Raw genomic sequence first — 16,824 nt, 5'->3', positions numbered from 1 at the left:
AAATTATACTATTTTATATTCTGCCAAAAATCGGGCAGCATCTCCCCTGTTTATATGCCTAGCCCGAATTCCAATTCAGCAACCAACAACATCAACAACAATACCAATAGTATTAACATCATTTCCAATACCAACGTATGTCATAAAACAGCCCGCACACTATTTCCTAAATTCCTCCACCAACCAATTTGTGGTATAACTATTTAATAATTTTATTTCAGTAAAGAAGCTGAAATTAATACCAATAACATTAATAACAACATCCTCCACATTTTACAAGTTAAATACATTTATTATCATCCAAAACTTTCTTCAAGTTTCATTCCATAATTCACAACACCAACAAACGAATTTATCAGGCTATTCTCTCCGTGCTAATCCGTCGAAACTCTAAATAAACTCGTTAACAATGAAAAGGAACCTTTTTCATACCTTAAGCATGCAGCCACCACATTATCACTCTTCTCCGTGGTTTATTTTTAGCTCAAATTGAAGACAACGCAGCGTACAACACTTTTCCCTTCATGGGCTTTGGGATTCAGGGCTCAGATTTCGATCAAAATTGTTTTTTCTTCTCCAAGACTCTTTTTCTCTCTCTACCTAGAATTTTTTGGGCATTCCTGGTCTTAACATGAGGAGGAAGGCCGAAATTTTCACTTATAAAGACATGGGTAATGGGCCTAACCCGGTTGTGCTCGGATTGAGCCTAGCCCACAGACCTTTCTGCCTTAAAACGTCCATATCTCCTTATTCCGACGTCACCTGTGGACCCACGACCTATGGTTGGAAATATAATTCAATTATCTACAACTTCTATATCTTGGTAGTTTGCCAAATTCCAAACTTATAATACCGTTTGTGCCCCTCGAATTCAGATCACCCGAAAACGTTACTTAAAAATATTTGTTTGGAGGACTTCCACTTTGATTCGGCTCAAGGGTCCTTCTTGAGTTGTGTTCAAATTCACATATGTACTTCATATAACTTGTCATGTGTCCTAAAAAAAATCTCGACGTGTGGGCCCCACCTCAGCTTATGAATAATCCGACGTACAAAAGTACGGAATACAACATTATCAACGTGAGTTTAAATTATGTGGCAACAACATGATTGTCAATTTTGAGGAAGCGCGTGTCACGCTCATGCTCTGAAAATGCGAGGTATAACATCTTTCCCCCCCCCCCTTTAAAAACATTCGTCCTCGAATGTTGAGGTAGAGTTCGCTCCGAGGTAGATATCGATGTTCTAACCTGTATTTGTCCGTATCTACTTTACTTACTTGCAGTCTTACTTGCTCGTTAAAACTGAACTTATCCGAACCATGCAGTCTATTCTTCCTCTTTTGTAGCCAAAATTTATGTCTGTACTCAAGGTCATCCCTTTTTGTTATTATTTGTCTGTCCACTAACTCTCCATGCTTTATCGCTTTCATTGTCTCTTCAGCCTTTGTTGTTTACATTCTTGTATGCCCCTTTCATGTCGTACTTACCATATACTTTTCCCTAATTTTTGATCTCATCTTCTTTTTATTCAGGAGTCCTTGTGCTCTTCAGCCTTCAATCCTTACTTTCAATTTTAATTCTAATATGTTCCCTTCATTGATTCACTTAATGTCCATACTGAAATGTATAATGATAACAACTATATCATTTTCGTGTAATGCTCACTTTTGGTTCAGGGTCTGTACTAGTCATATCTTAGGATTCGTCGTTTCGATCTCTACACTTATGCTTTCTTACCTGTTTCTCCCCTTTTAGATTCTTACTTATATCATTCACAAATCCATTACCTCTCCTCCAATCTTGCATTCATGTATCCATTTTCGCAATTCCCTTATTGTACTGCACCATATTCATGCCATTTCCCATAATTTATAGTTGCAGTACTTTATGTGCGAAGTCTTAACATACTTATCTTGCAGTTGCGTAATTCAGTAGTACAGTCAATGTAGCAATCCAAACAAAGGATGTATTTTTACTTAGCTCAACTGTGAATTATGAGCTAATGTTTACCTCCGCTCTAATTAACAAATTTGTCCCATGGGAATACTCAACACACTAGTACGTCTAACCGTCTGTGCCATCCATGTAGTGTCACTTATCCCATTCTTCAATAGTCAGCATTCACTAGTAGCGTCATCTTCTTTTTTTCTTCTTTTCTGTCTTAAGTTATTTCTCTCTTTCCCGTAATCGACTTACAGTAATCGTAAATGCATTTCCCTTAAACCACCATCTGTCTTATCAGGGATCTAAGTCTCATGCTCAACTAATACCCCTTGTACGTCATACTCTTTTATTCTTGTATTGTACTCGGCATTGATTTCAAAGACAGTCATAATCATACCTTTTACTTGTTATTGGTGATAGCCTTGCTTTATCGCTTTATCGTCATGTGGTAAACTCGTAAATCATAGCCACATTTTTCTTCCCAGCTTATTCCTTTATGTACTTTACTTGTTCTGTCTTAGCATAGGGGATCCGTAGGAGACGCACCTTCTCTCTATAATACGGCTACTTCTTAAACTTGTGTACTTCGCATGTTTCCTTTTCTTTCTTTACCCTTACTCACTCTGTTTTATAATTATTCTGTTATTCCTCGCACAAGGGACCCTATCCTTAACTCAGTGCCGCTTTGTCCTTCATTACTTTTTCGGGGTACTTCTGTTGCATATTTACTTATAACAAAATTTCTCTGGTACGAGCGATTCGAATCATAGCCCGGGACACAACGTATTGCTTGACAAAACTTATTTCCTTGATTCTTTTCAACCTTTATTATCTTGTCATGCCTCCTTTCCCATGTCTGTTTCATAATATACTTGAATTTAGTCCAATTTCACTTTTTTTTAGTTGACTTCCCCTTTCATCATGCTTGCTATCAGTCCTGCCATTGCAAAACCTCTTTAGTCGTTTCCTCGCTGTACTTTACTTACTTTGTATTACAGTTCTTGCTACGTTTTCATTATATCCCAATCATAAGCAATTCTATAGAGCACCACTTCTTGACCTCATTCGTAACACTGCGTATAAAATAGAATAAAGCTCATGGAGTAAGCTTACTGATGTGGCGTGATTTTACGCCACAATCGATGCTTTTTAACTATAAATTTTACTTGTTTTTAAGCAAGTCTATGTCATTTTACGTAGTTTTTATCATGTTTCAGGTAATACGAGGTCCCTAGAGCCTAAGTGTGGAAAACAAGCAAAACAGAGCACAAAACGTTGATCACTGGAAATAACTGGAGGTTCTGGAAAAATTCGTGGAAAAATACTCTGTGCGTTCGCGCAGGTATCCCACGCGATCGCGTCCACGTGCAATATTAACTATACGCGTTCGCGCTACAAGCCCACGCGATCGCGCACGCGCGCGATATTAAGTCCACGCGATCGCGCTGAAGGCAGCGAGTGGAGATGACGTCATCCACACGATCGCGCAGACACATGGCGCGATCGCGTTGAAGGATTTTCGGCAATTTTCGACCAGAACTTGAGATTTGACGATTTCTTCCGTTCCAGTTCATATAAATAGAAAATTAGGGCAAAACATCAGATATCTTTGGCTCAACACAAGTCCTTGGAGGCTAGGGTTTCACACCAACACATTGGAGGAGAAGATTGGAAGCACTTTAATGAGATATTCTTAATCCTTTCTTCAATTTCTTGTTTGGTATTGAATATTTATGTGTGTAGTATTTCATTTCAATACTTGAACCTTGTTTATGGAAGTATATATTGTTTAAGTTTGGATTGAATCTCTTGTTTTGCTTATGTGTTGAATGATTTTATTTCTAATGAAGTGAGTTATTGTTTCTTTAATTAATCTCATTTTGAATGATTCTTAAGGGAGTAGCTAACCCTAAGACTTGCCCATTTGTTTCGGTTTAAACTTGGAAGAGGCAAACTCTGGATTGGGAAAGATTAATTAACAAGAATTTGGGGCGTTAACCCTCATCTATTGGAAATCGACCTAGGAATAGGCGACACCACTTGTAGCCATATTCGGGTGTTCTTAATGCTCCTAATTTCTTTAGGGATATTCAATTAGGTAGTCTAGTTAGTCTTCGGAAGAAGCTAAATTAGAGTCATTATCCGAGGCTAAGTAATATAAAGTCACCATTATTTGTAAATCATGTAGTACATTGGATCGTTACTTGAGCGTAGTTTCCCTTGTATCCATGCTTGTGGCCATTGATCATTTTACTTGCTTTCTAGGTTAGTTTACATTTTTGCATTAGTTATAATTTTTCCTCAAACAAAACCAAAATATTATCTATCGTTTGGCTTTAGCGTAGTTGGTGAAAATTCCTACTTTTCCTAATCGCCTACATATTGTTCTCTGTGGGATTCGACCCCGACTCATAGTTGGGTAAAATATATTTGCATACGACCGTGCCCATTCTAATTAATAGGGTGGATTTGGACGTTATCAAAAATGGCGCCGTTGCCTCAAGAATCAATGCCTATTATAATCTGCAGGATGGTGACAACAGCGAGATGGCACAGATGTACGAAAACCTGCGGCAACAATGGTTTATGACCCACCTTCACGGTGGGGAACAAACAAAGTGGCTAAACACAATGCAGAAAAGGATTGACTCTGCAGAGTTCACCGCTGAAGCCAAAACTTGGCTTGATATTGTCACATCCAGGGTGCTGCCTTCAAAACATGATTCAGAGGTGCCGCTTGAGAGGGCTAAAGTAATTTGTGCTGTGATGGAAGGATTGCCTGTTGACGTGGGGAGGCTCATTATGCAGGAAATCCGGGAGGTGGTGCTTGAACGGACCAAGAGCTTATTCTTCCCATCATTGATCACTTACTTGTGCTCCACTGATGGAGTGCCCACAAGACCAGACGACAGAGAAAAAGGGCCTGCTGGACCGATTTATCCGTTGAAAAAGAGAGGGCCTGGTAATGTACAGAAGAAAAGGAGGATTGATGTAGCAGCCCCGTCATTTGGGCAGTTCACCTCTACTGCATCAGAGTCGACTGGTGGAGCATCTGCTCCCCCCATGGCTATACCAATCTTGCCACCACTGCAAGAAGCCGCCAGGCCTTTCCAATATATCTCCACCCAGGTCCATGGGGTGGACAATCGGATTCAGCAGCTAGTGGCTAGTCTCCTTGCGGGCCCACATGGAGAAGGCACATCTACAGCTCCCTCTGTTCCTATTGGTCCGACATTAGCAGGTGTGGTGGAGGACATGAAGCATATCAAAGAAAAGCAGGGAAAGATAGAGAGGAGGCAGAAAAAGGCAAGAGAGCATGCCAAGAAGCAAAGCAAATTTCTGAACAAAATGATGAACATTCTGAGGAGTGTATGCGGAGCACAACATGAAGAGGAGGAAAATGAGGACGATTTTGTCCTGCCAGAGCCCAGCAGCTCCAGTTCAGAGGGTGAGCAGAGATGACCATAGCACGCAGTGCTAGGAGGTATGAAAAAAAAAAGTTTTTCTGTGTTGATGTACTGCAGTGAGGACACTGCAATTTTTTTAGTTAGGGGTAGGAACCTCCTCGGCTTTTCTTTGCCAGAGTACTTTTCCTGAGGGGGGTTTTTATTTTGTTGAAACTGGCATGTTTAGGAGGTTACTTAGGTTGAATAGAGTAATTTTGTTTTATTTGGTACTACTTGATAACTAATGGCATGTATTGTGTTTTGTTGAAATTTTAGACCCCTCGAAATTTTGAAAAATGCATACTTAGAACAGTTATTGTCTGACATGATTGATTCTTTATATGACATTATGATTGTTGGGGTGTTGTGTGTGATGAATTACTACTTAGAAGGTCACAAGTGTAAAAATTATTGTCCTTATGCCGATGTGTGTGTGAGTTGTTAGTTTGATTCTGTTTATGCATGTATAATCTAGAACTTGCCCGGTTGGTCTTGTATGAAATCCGAAAGTTATTTTGGTTGTGAGATGATCTTAGGCTTTCTTTGTTGAAATAGTCACCTTGCCTAAATAAGCCTTACCAAAAGTGTTAAATATCCTTAGTTTCCCTTTTGAGCCTTTTTGGCCTTTTTTTTGGCTAACCAATTATGAAACCTTACCCTTTGTGAAATTAATCCATCTTCGCACCCGTTCCCTCCTTGATGCTACTAGTTAGATGAGGCAAAATGCCTAAGTTGGGGGTGAACTAAATGTGGAGTACATGTTAAAAACATAAGTTGGGGGTGGTGGAGTTTGCTAGTGGAGATTCGATGTGGTAGTTGCGTATATATATATAATTAAAAAAAAACAGAAAATTGTTGTAAAAAAAAGATTTGTAAGTTGGTTAGGAGTAAAACCACATCGAGGTTGAAAACTGAAAGAAAATAAAGGGGTGAAAAGAAAAGAGGCGAATTAAGGTGACAAGATGTTGTAGTGTTCAAGGAGGGTGAGTCACTAATATCCAAAAAGTATCCGACCCGTCCCTAAACCTACATTACAAGCCGAAACAAGTCCTAATGTGATCACAACCGAACGAGCCTAGGATGAGAACATAGAAAATAAGGGCAAGCCTATGGTATTTGCATGTGTAGATATGAATTTCTTTGTGAGTGTGAGTGTTTTTCTCTTCTCTTTCGTCTTCGTCCCATTCTTGTCGTATATATGTGTGTTGGGACATTCTTTGGTCTATGTGAGGGCATAAGGATGAGAATTGAACAAAATAAAGTGACCACCTAAAGTAGCGTTTGTGTGCACCATAATATGTTCGATAATGTAATGTCATTCATTGAAGCTTCATTGTTAGTCGTAGTGTTCTTGAATTGTGCATATTGCTTTAAAGTAGGAAGTTGGGGTGGTCGTTTAAAGGAAAACATGCATGCCGGTAGTTCAGAGTCAAAACCAATGTAGACATTGTTATTCTATAATATCTAGGTGTTAGATTGAGTCATGGTTTTGTATGGCTTGCTTGAGGACAAGCAAATACTTTAAGTTGGGGGTGTTGATGTGGCGTGATTTTACGCCACAATCGATGCTTTTTAACTATAAGTTTTACTTGTTTTTAAGCAAGTCTATGTCATTTTACGTAGTTTTTATCATGTTTCAGGTAATACGAGGTCCCTAGAGCCTAAGTGTGGAAAACAAGCAAAACAGAGCACAAAACGTTGATCACTGGAAATAACTGGAGGTTCTGGAAAAATTCGTGGAAAAATACTCTGTGCGTTCGCGCAGGTATCCCACGCGATCGCGTCCACGAGCAATATTAACTATACACGTTCGCGCTACAAGCCCACGCGATCGCGCACGCGCGCGATATTAAGTCCACGCGATCGCGCTGAAGGCAGCGAGTGGAGATGACGTCATCCACACGATCGCGCAGACACATGGCGCGATCGCGTTGAAGGATTTTCGGCAATTTTCGACCAGAACTTGAGATTTGACGATTTCTTCCGTTCCAGTTCATATAAATAGAAAATTAGGGCAAAACATCAGATCTTTGGCTCAACACAAGTCCTTGGAGGCTAGGGTTTCACACCAACACATTGGAGGAGAAGATTGGAAGCACTTTAATGAGATATTCTTAATCCTTTCTTCAATTTCTTGTTTGGTATTGAATATTTATGTGTGTAGTATTTCATTTCAATACTTGAACCTTGTTTATGGAAGTATATATTGTTTAAGTTTGGATTGAATCTCTTGTTTTGCTTATGTGTTGAATGATTTTATTTCTAATGAAGTGAGTTATTGTTTCTTTAATTAATCTCATTTTGAATGATTCTTAAGGGAGTAGCTAACCCTAAGACTTGCCCATTTGTTTCGGTTTAAACTTGGAAGAGGCAAACTCTGGATTGGGAAAGATTAATTAACAAGAATTTGGGGCGTTAACCCTCATCTATTGGAAATCGACCTAGGAATAGGCGACACCACTTGTAGCCATATTCGGGTGTTCTTAATGCTCCTAATTGCTTTAGGGATATTCAATTAGGTAGTCTAGTTAGTCTTCAGAAGAAGCTAAATTAGAGTCATTATCCGAGGCTAAGTAATATAAAGTCACCATTATTTGTAAATCATGAAGTACATTGGATCGTTACTTGAGCGTAGTTTCCTTTGTATCCATGCTTGTGGCCGTTGATCATTTTACTTGCTTTCTAGGTTAGTTTACATTTTTGCATTAGTTATAATTTTCCCTCAAACAAAACCAAAATATTATCTATCGTTTGGCTTTAGCGTAGTTGGTGAAAATTCCTAGTTTTCCTAATCGCCTACATATTGTTCTCTGTGGGATTCGACCCCGACTCATAGTTGGGTAAAATATATTTGCATACCACCGTGCCCATTCTAATTAATAGGGTGGATTTGGACGTTATCACTCACTTAACCGGTAACTCTTTCTAATTGACCCTATTACACTTACCACATAAGTTGTCTTACCAAGTTATTCACATTCATTACAAACCTTAGTATTCTATGCCCCTGTCCCCGACACGCTGTTACTTCATTTTACTAATAGACTCGTCGCATTTCCCTTGTAGTTAACCATCCAAATCAATCCTTTGTTTATCTTTTTGATGCCACGGCCAAGTTTGTCTTCTCCTCCATGCACATTTCTTACATTTCATTCTATTTCCTTTATAATCGAACCTCTCAGTCTTTACGGAAGTTCTTACCTCATATCACTAATTTTCTAATCAATTGTGTCAACTCACCATCCCCGTTCTTTCCTTGATGAGTAATCGGTTTTCTACCGTCATTTAGTTAAAGTATCCTTCTTACTCCCACGGTTAGAGATTTCCAGTTACTCCACTCCTAAATGCCATCCTCTTCCTTTGACCAACCCATTAGTATACCTTTCCTACTTTCATCCTTAACCTTCCTTGGGTCTATTCCTCCTCGAGTACCTTTCTTCTCTTGTTATTTGTAGTATTGGCTCTGAAGCTCGTGAAATGTCCCTTTAAACGTGCAAATCTGTTCTATTCTTAAGTCATTCTTTTGGAGAACTTCTCTATGTCCGAGGCGACCGTGTTAATTTGACTACACACTTATCCCTTCATATACTTTTCAAGGGTTGGAAATCTCTTGACATCGTCGTACGGTCTAACCATTCCTTCTCCTACTTCTCATTCCTCGTCATGGCACTATCCTCTTAATCTCACTTATTGCAGTTCGCTTTCTGACCCTACACATTCCTCTTTGTGTTCCATACCACCACACTTTAATCCTTTTTACACGCCTACCTTCGAATTTTTATCCGAATGGCCTCGTGTCTCGTGCTTTGCCTGTCGTCTCTCTTAGAGGCCTTACTCACTCACGCTTCTTACCCTTTTCACTTTTTCCGACATTTTGATCTCCTTACCTTCCATTTATTCGCTTTCTTTATTTTCCAATTTTCTTTACCTTAGGACTTTGCAGTTCTAGCTTGTGACGACGATAACATCAGCCTACCTGTTAACGTTCTTTTGTCGCTTGAACTTTATCACCCGGCTCGACCAATGCCTTCAATATACCGCAACGCCGGTGGCCGGGATACATATACCCGCTGATATATCCATGTATAGGATATCATACGCATTCATATATATATATATATACACATTTTCTGACGCCCCGCTTACAAGGTATTTCCAAACGTACTCAAACTCACCTAATTCTAGAACTGTGGTGCACCTTTTTTTTTCTTCACTGGTCTAGTCCGCCTCGTCGTCCGCGACCGCTTTAGGTTTCCAATCACTCCGCACACTCTAATTCCCCTTAGAATACTTTAGCTTCTCACTTTTCTCTTACGTCTAAAATTTAGAGAACTTTTAATACACTTCCCAGGGGGGTCACCCATCCTAAAATTTCTCTCGCCCCAGCACGCTTAACCTTGAAACTCTGATGAAATCCGCTGCATTAATGCTGGTATAATCGCATCCACCTCACCGCATGGCCTTCACCACATAGTCTAATATAAGTAGGAGTCTTGACAGATTCTGAAACGTTCTCATAACGCATCTCTTTCCGAATTAGAAAGGATCTCTTACTCTTCCGACTACAACATTACTATTTTGGCCTTTTTAGTTCTCAATATCCATCTTTCGTCTGTATACATGACTACTTTTTATCCTAGACTTCCAGATTCCCAATGGTAGCGAGCATACCTTGGTCGCTGTTACTTATAAATGCTCAGTTATCGGCCTCTTTGGGTTTCCGCTCGCCCCTATTGGATAATAATCTACAGCAATTGCACATACATAGAATATTCCAATAAGGGCTCATATATCATACCTCGAAATGTACTTGATCCCTTAGGGGTCTGCCCTATTATATTTTCTTATTTACCTTCCTTTTTCACTCTTCAGCTTTACACCTTTTAGATGTACCTAACTGAATGACCCGATCTTTTGAAAAATTCTGGAAGAGTCTCCTTTACAATTCTTACTATCTAAAACCTGCATAAATCAATTACTAGCAATGCCTCACAGGGCATATATACATAGGACATATTCCTGCCACCCAGGGCTCCCAATTTCAGGTAAAAGAATAGAAATATCAAAACTTACCCCTATGACTTTCCATATCGTCACTCAGCTTCTCCCGTCGATACTGTGCTCCCGCTGAGATCAAAGGTTAGTGCAACGAATCTCATTTCCTATGACTTGGCTCTATCGCACGATCTAAGACAGAAAGAAGGTCAACAATCCCTAGATGCCCTGCAACCTCCTATTTATAAATGTGGCCGGCTTCACACCCATAAACAGGACTCTACTGGACACGACTTTGCAGATAACCCCTAGGACGACCTGCTCTGATACCAATTTGTCACACCCCAAATCTCGATGGGGCATGATGGGCACCCGACCCTTACTTAGGGCCGAGCGAACCCGCAGACTCTTACTACACACATAATCGCTTTGGACTCTTAAATCAAATAAAAATGAAATACATAGTAAAGGCTTTCAGAATCATTCTTTTTCGTCGTTCTCAAGTCAAGTAAAGTCTGTCATCACATGAAACTTGTAACATGAAACATAATGACACATCGGTTGGTGGAGCCGCTTACAATACTGACATTCTATACCCACGACTCTGTCTGCAAAGTCTCTAACATCGACCAAGATACCATAGCATGAATACTCTGACTCGGCAACACTCCAGGAGCAAATGGAGCTTGCCAATTCCGCTGGAACATCTTCTATAATGGCTTCTACTCATCTGGTTGTACCTGCGCGGCATGAAATGCAGCCCCCGAAGAAAGGGGGTCAGTACGGAATATGTACTGAGCATGTAAGGCATGAAATAAAGTAAAGCGGATCACAACTGAAACAGAGATTTACCAAAAACAAGTATGACTTTTGAAAACATCAATGCACTTGCCTTTTGAAATGAAAATCATGTATGTCATCATCATATATCATATATACATATAACGTGCCCCGGCCCTATAGTGAGGGACGCGGTGAATAAAATCATCATATATGCATGTAACGTGCCCCGGCCCTCTAGTGAGGGACGCGGTGAATAGGATCATCATATGCCATCCTGGCCGCCATCTCATCATCATATCATCATGTCATCATATCATATCATATATATATATATATATATATATACATATATATATATATATATATATATATAACGTGCCCCGTCCCTCTAGTGAGGGATGCGGTGAACAATGCAACGGAATACGCACGACAACGTGTCCTGGCCCGGGACTCAGTGAAGGATACATTGAGGCATACACGAGCAGAGTAGTGAGAAACCATATGCAATTTAAATCATATCTGAGACTCAATGGAATAAACAAAACAAACCATCATTTGAAAATCGAGACAACAGTCGTATCAAATACCTTTCGAAGGTCACTATCGATTATATCAAAATAGAACTCTGGAATCATATGTACGTATCAAAATATATCAAAGACTCAATGGAATAATCAAACGTGCTATCATTTGAAAATCAAGACATTAGTCATATCAATTATCTCTCGAATGTCATTCAGAAACATATCAAATAGAACTTCGGACATCATAGATACGCATCAAAACCATATGAAATAGCTTATGGAAATCAAGAACGTTAGCCATCCTAGTGGCTCTAAGAATAGGAATTTCTTTGGAATCATATACATATCGTCTGTTCATTTCACAAATACCATGCCAAAAAGAAAGAAAGAAAGGGACGAGCCTTAACATACCTGTTCGACCGCCTATAAGCTACGCTTATTCGTCCAAGCTTGTAAGTCTACATTTAAAAGGATTCATACTGACGTTAGACTCTGTCATCGCACATTTGTACCATATTTCAAATTATACTATTTTATATTCTGCCAAAAATCGGGCAGCATCTCCCGTGTTTATATGCCTAGCCCGAATTCCAATTCAGCAACCAACAACATCAACAACAATACCAATAGTATTAACATCATTTCCAATACCAACGTATGTCATAAAACAGCCCGCACACTGTTTCCTAAATTCCTCCACCAACCAATTTGTGGTATAACTATTTAATAATTTTATTTCCGTAAAGAAGCTGAAATTAATACCAATAACATTAATAACAACATCCTCCACATTTTACAAGTTAAATACATTTATTATCATCCAAAATTTTCTTCAAGTTTCATTCCACAATTCACAACACCAACAAACGAATTTATCAGGCTATTCTCTCCGTGCTAATCCGTCGAAATTCTAAATAAACTCGTTAACAATGAAAAGGAACCTTTTTCATACCTTAAGCATGCAGCCACCACGTTATCACTCTTCTCCTTGGTTGATTTTTAGCTCAAATTGAAGACAACGCAGCGTACAACACTTTTCCCTTCATGGGCTTTGGGATTTGGGGCTCAGATTTCGATCAAAATTGGTTTTTCTTCTCCAAGACTCTTTTTCTCTCTCTCCCCAGAATTTTCTGGGCGTTCCTGGTCTTAAAATGAGGAGGAAGGACGAAATTTGCACTTATAAAGACATGGGTAATGGGCCTAACCCGGTTGGGCTCGGATTGGGCCTAGCCCACTGACCTTTCTGCATTAAAACGTCCATATCTCCTTATTCCGACGTCATCTGTGGACTCACGACCTATGGTTGGAAAGCTAATTCAATTATCTACAACTTCTATTTTGGTATGTTTCCAAATTCCAAACTTATAATACCGTTTTTGCCCCTCGAATTCAGATCACTCGAAAACGTTACTTAAAAATATTTGTTTGGAGGACTTCCACTTTGATTCGGCTCAAGGGTCCTTCTTGAGTTGTGTTCAACTTCACATATGTGCTTCATATAACTTGTCATGTGTCCTAAAAAAAATCTTGACGTGTGGGCCCCACCTCAGCTTATGAATAATCCGACGTACAAAAGTACGGAATACAACATTATGAACGTGAGTTTAAATTATGTGGCAACAACGTGATTGTCAATTTTGAGTAAGCGCGTGTCACGCTCATGCTCTGAAAATGCGGGGTATAACATCTGCGCTGCCAAACGATTGGCTTGAATCACCTTCACCTTCTCTAGGGAATCTCTCAGAAGAGCAGTACCCCACGGGCTCACCTCGAATGCATCAAACCATCCAAATGGAGACCTACACCTCCTTCCATACAATGCCTCAATTGGGGCTATGTCAATATTTGAGTGATACCTATTATCTTAAGAAAATTCGGCTAAGGGCAAGAACTGATCCCAATGCCCACCGAAATCTATCACACACGCACGAAGCATATCCTCAAGAACCTGAATAGTCCGCTCAAACTGCCCGTCAGTCTAAGGATGGAAAGCTTTACTAAGATCTAACCTCGTACCTAACTCCTCATGCAAACACTCCCAAAACCTAGACATGAACGTGGTGCCCCTGTCGGACACGATGGAGATAGGAACCCCGTGCAGTCTAAGCACCTTTTGAATGTAAATCTTAGCCAACTTCTCTGCATCATAAGTTATCTTCACCGGAATAAAGTGGGCAGACTTAGTCAACTTGTCAACAATAACACAGATAGAGTTAAACTTCCCTAGCGTCTTCGGAAGACCCACCACGAAATCCATGGCTATTCTTTCTCACTTCCATTCAGGAATAGGCATCCTCTGCAATGTACCCCAAGGTTTTTTATGTTCATACTTCACATGTTATCAATTTAGACACTACGCAATGAACTCTACAATATCCCGCTTCATATTAGTCCACCAGTTATGTTGCTTCAAATCACGATACATCTTAGTGACACCAGGATGGATAGAATACCTTGAACTATGAGCCTCTGTCAGAATGGTCTTAACCAAGTCACCCACACATGGCACACACACTCACCCTTTGATTCGCAGCACGCCCTCATCATCAATCACGGCCTCCTTAGCCTCACCACGCGTAACCTTATCTCGTATTTTACATAGCTTAGCATCTTCAAACTCCTCAGCCTTAATCTTCTCTAAAACTGATGACCGAGCCTCAACATAAGCCAACATAGCTTAGCAAGGGCCTGTGTTGGAAATATCCAGTCTCATAAAACTGTTAGCCAGAGTCTAAACATCTCTAGCCAACGGACACTCAGAAGAAATTAAACGAGCCAAACTTCCCATACTAGCTGACTTCCAGCTTAATGCATCAGCAATCACATTAGCCTTACCAGGGTGATACAAAATGGTGATGTCATAGTCCTTCAGCAGTTCCATCCACCTTCGCTGTCTATAGTTCATATCTTTCTGAGTGAACCCATATGGCAAATTGCGATAGTCTGTGTACACCTCACAATGGACTCCATACAAGTAGCCCCTCTAGATTTTCAACGCAAACACCACCGCTGCCAACTCTAGATCATGAGTAGGATAGTTCTTCTCATGCACCTTCAACTGCCGAGAAGCATAAGCAATCACCTTCCTTTCCTACATCAAAACAGCACCCAAACCAGAACGTGAAGCATCACAATAAACAACAAAATCCTTGCCCTCAACAGGCAATGCCAGAATCAGTGATATAGTCAACAATGTTTTGAGCTTTTGAAAGCTCTCCTCACACTCGTTGGACCACTGAAACAGTACCTCCTTCTGAGTCAAACGGGTCATATGAGAAGCAATAGAAGCAAACGCTTTCACAAACCGACGATAGTAGCTAGCCAGACCCATAAAACTACAGATCTCGATCACTGATGTGGGCCTAGGCCATTCCTTGACTGCCTGAATTTTCTGAGGATCCACCATGATAACCTCTTTCGAAATAACATGCCCCAAGAAAAACACAGAAGACAACCAGAATTCACACCTGGAGAATTTAGCATACAATTCCTTCCTTCGCAATACTCCAAGAGCAATTCTCAAATATTTCTTATGCTCTTCCTTACTCCTAGAGTACACCAGGATATCATCAATGAACACTATTACAAATGAGTCTAACTAGGGCTGGAACACACTGTTTATCAAATCTATGAATGCAGCTAGGGCATTTGTCAGCCTAAAAGATATAACCAAGAACTCATTGTGCCCATACCTGGTTCAAAAAGCAGTTTTAGAAACATCCTTTGCCCAAATCTTCAACTGATGGTACCCTGACCTTAAGTCAATTTTTTAGAACACCGAAGCTCCCTATAACTGATCAAACTAGTCATCAATACGAGGAATGGGATACTTGTTTCAGATAATTACCTTATTTAGCTGTCAGTAATCAATACACATACGCATTGACCCATCCTTCTTCCTAACAAACAGCACAGGAGCACCCCACGGAGAGGAAGTCGAGCGAATAAACCCTTTACTCAAAAGATCTTGCAACTGCTCTTTCAATTCCCTGAGTTCTGCTGGTGCCATCCTATAGGGTGGGATAAAGATAGGACGAGTCCCTGGGTCTAAGTCAATCCTGAAGTCAATATCACGATCCGGTGGCATACCAGGCAAGCCCGCAGGGAACACATCCGCAAACTCGCATACCACTGGAACCGAATAAGGGATGGAGTATCTGCACTGGTATCACGGATATGTGCCAGATAAGCTAAACAACCCTTCTCTACTAACTTCCTAGCACGAACAAAGGATATTACTTTCTTAGGGAGGGGACTAAGGTTACCCTTCCACTTGAGTCTGGGTGCCCCGGGGATGGCTAGCATAACAGTCTTAGAATGACAATCAAGTATAGCATAATGCGGGGACAACCAACTCATACCCAAAATAACATCGAAGTCTACCATCTCTAAGATCATCAAATCTGCCCAAGTAATATATCCCCTAAAAGAAATTGCACACGAAGGGTAGACACTATCTACTACCACAGAATCCCCAACAGGAGTAGACACAAATATAGGAGTATCAAGAGTATCATACATCAAGTCCAGTCTCATATCAAAATAGGTAGATACATAGGAAAAAGTAGAACCCGGATCAAACAAAATAGAAGCCATATGGTCATAAACGGAGATAGTACCTGTGATAACCGCATCGGAGGCCTCAACCTCGGGTTTGCCTAGGAAGACGTACAAATGATCGCACCCCTTGTCACCTTTGTACCACCAAGATTACCATTTACAGTCTGAGCCTCGCCCCTGTTGGGCTGCTGTCTGTCTCTACCTGCCTAAGGACCGCCTCGGTTAAGCTGGGCACCACCCCTACCCATGGTGTAGCCGCCCGCCCTGCCGGTACGCGATCCATTCCCCCTCGATCTGGTGTAAATAGAGCTTGGGGAGTCTAATACTGAGTCCTCTACCCACTCACCACACTTGAAGTAAGTACGGTCCAGTATAGGCCACTAAACAAAAGCTGATGAGGCAGTGTAGTGTTCATGCTGACCGGAAGCCTGATAATTTGCTCCTGATGGGCCCCAGCTAACACCTGCATCTCGGACTGAACCAGACGCCCAGAATATACCTGCGAACTCTGACCCCTCGAGAAGGAGTTGTTGAACATCTCACCCTTACGGGCCTTCTTCTCAACCTGCT

The sequence above is a fragment of the Lycium barbarum genome, chromosome 3 (assembly GCF_019175385.1).
Source record: "Lycium barbarum isolate Lr01 chromosome 3, ASM1917538v2, whole genome shotgun sequence".
NCBI lineage: Eukaryota > Viridiplantae > Streptophyta > Magnoliopsida > Solanales > Solanaceae > Lycium > Lycium barbarum.
Note: the sequence above shows the minus strand (reverse complement) of the source record.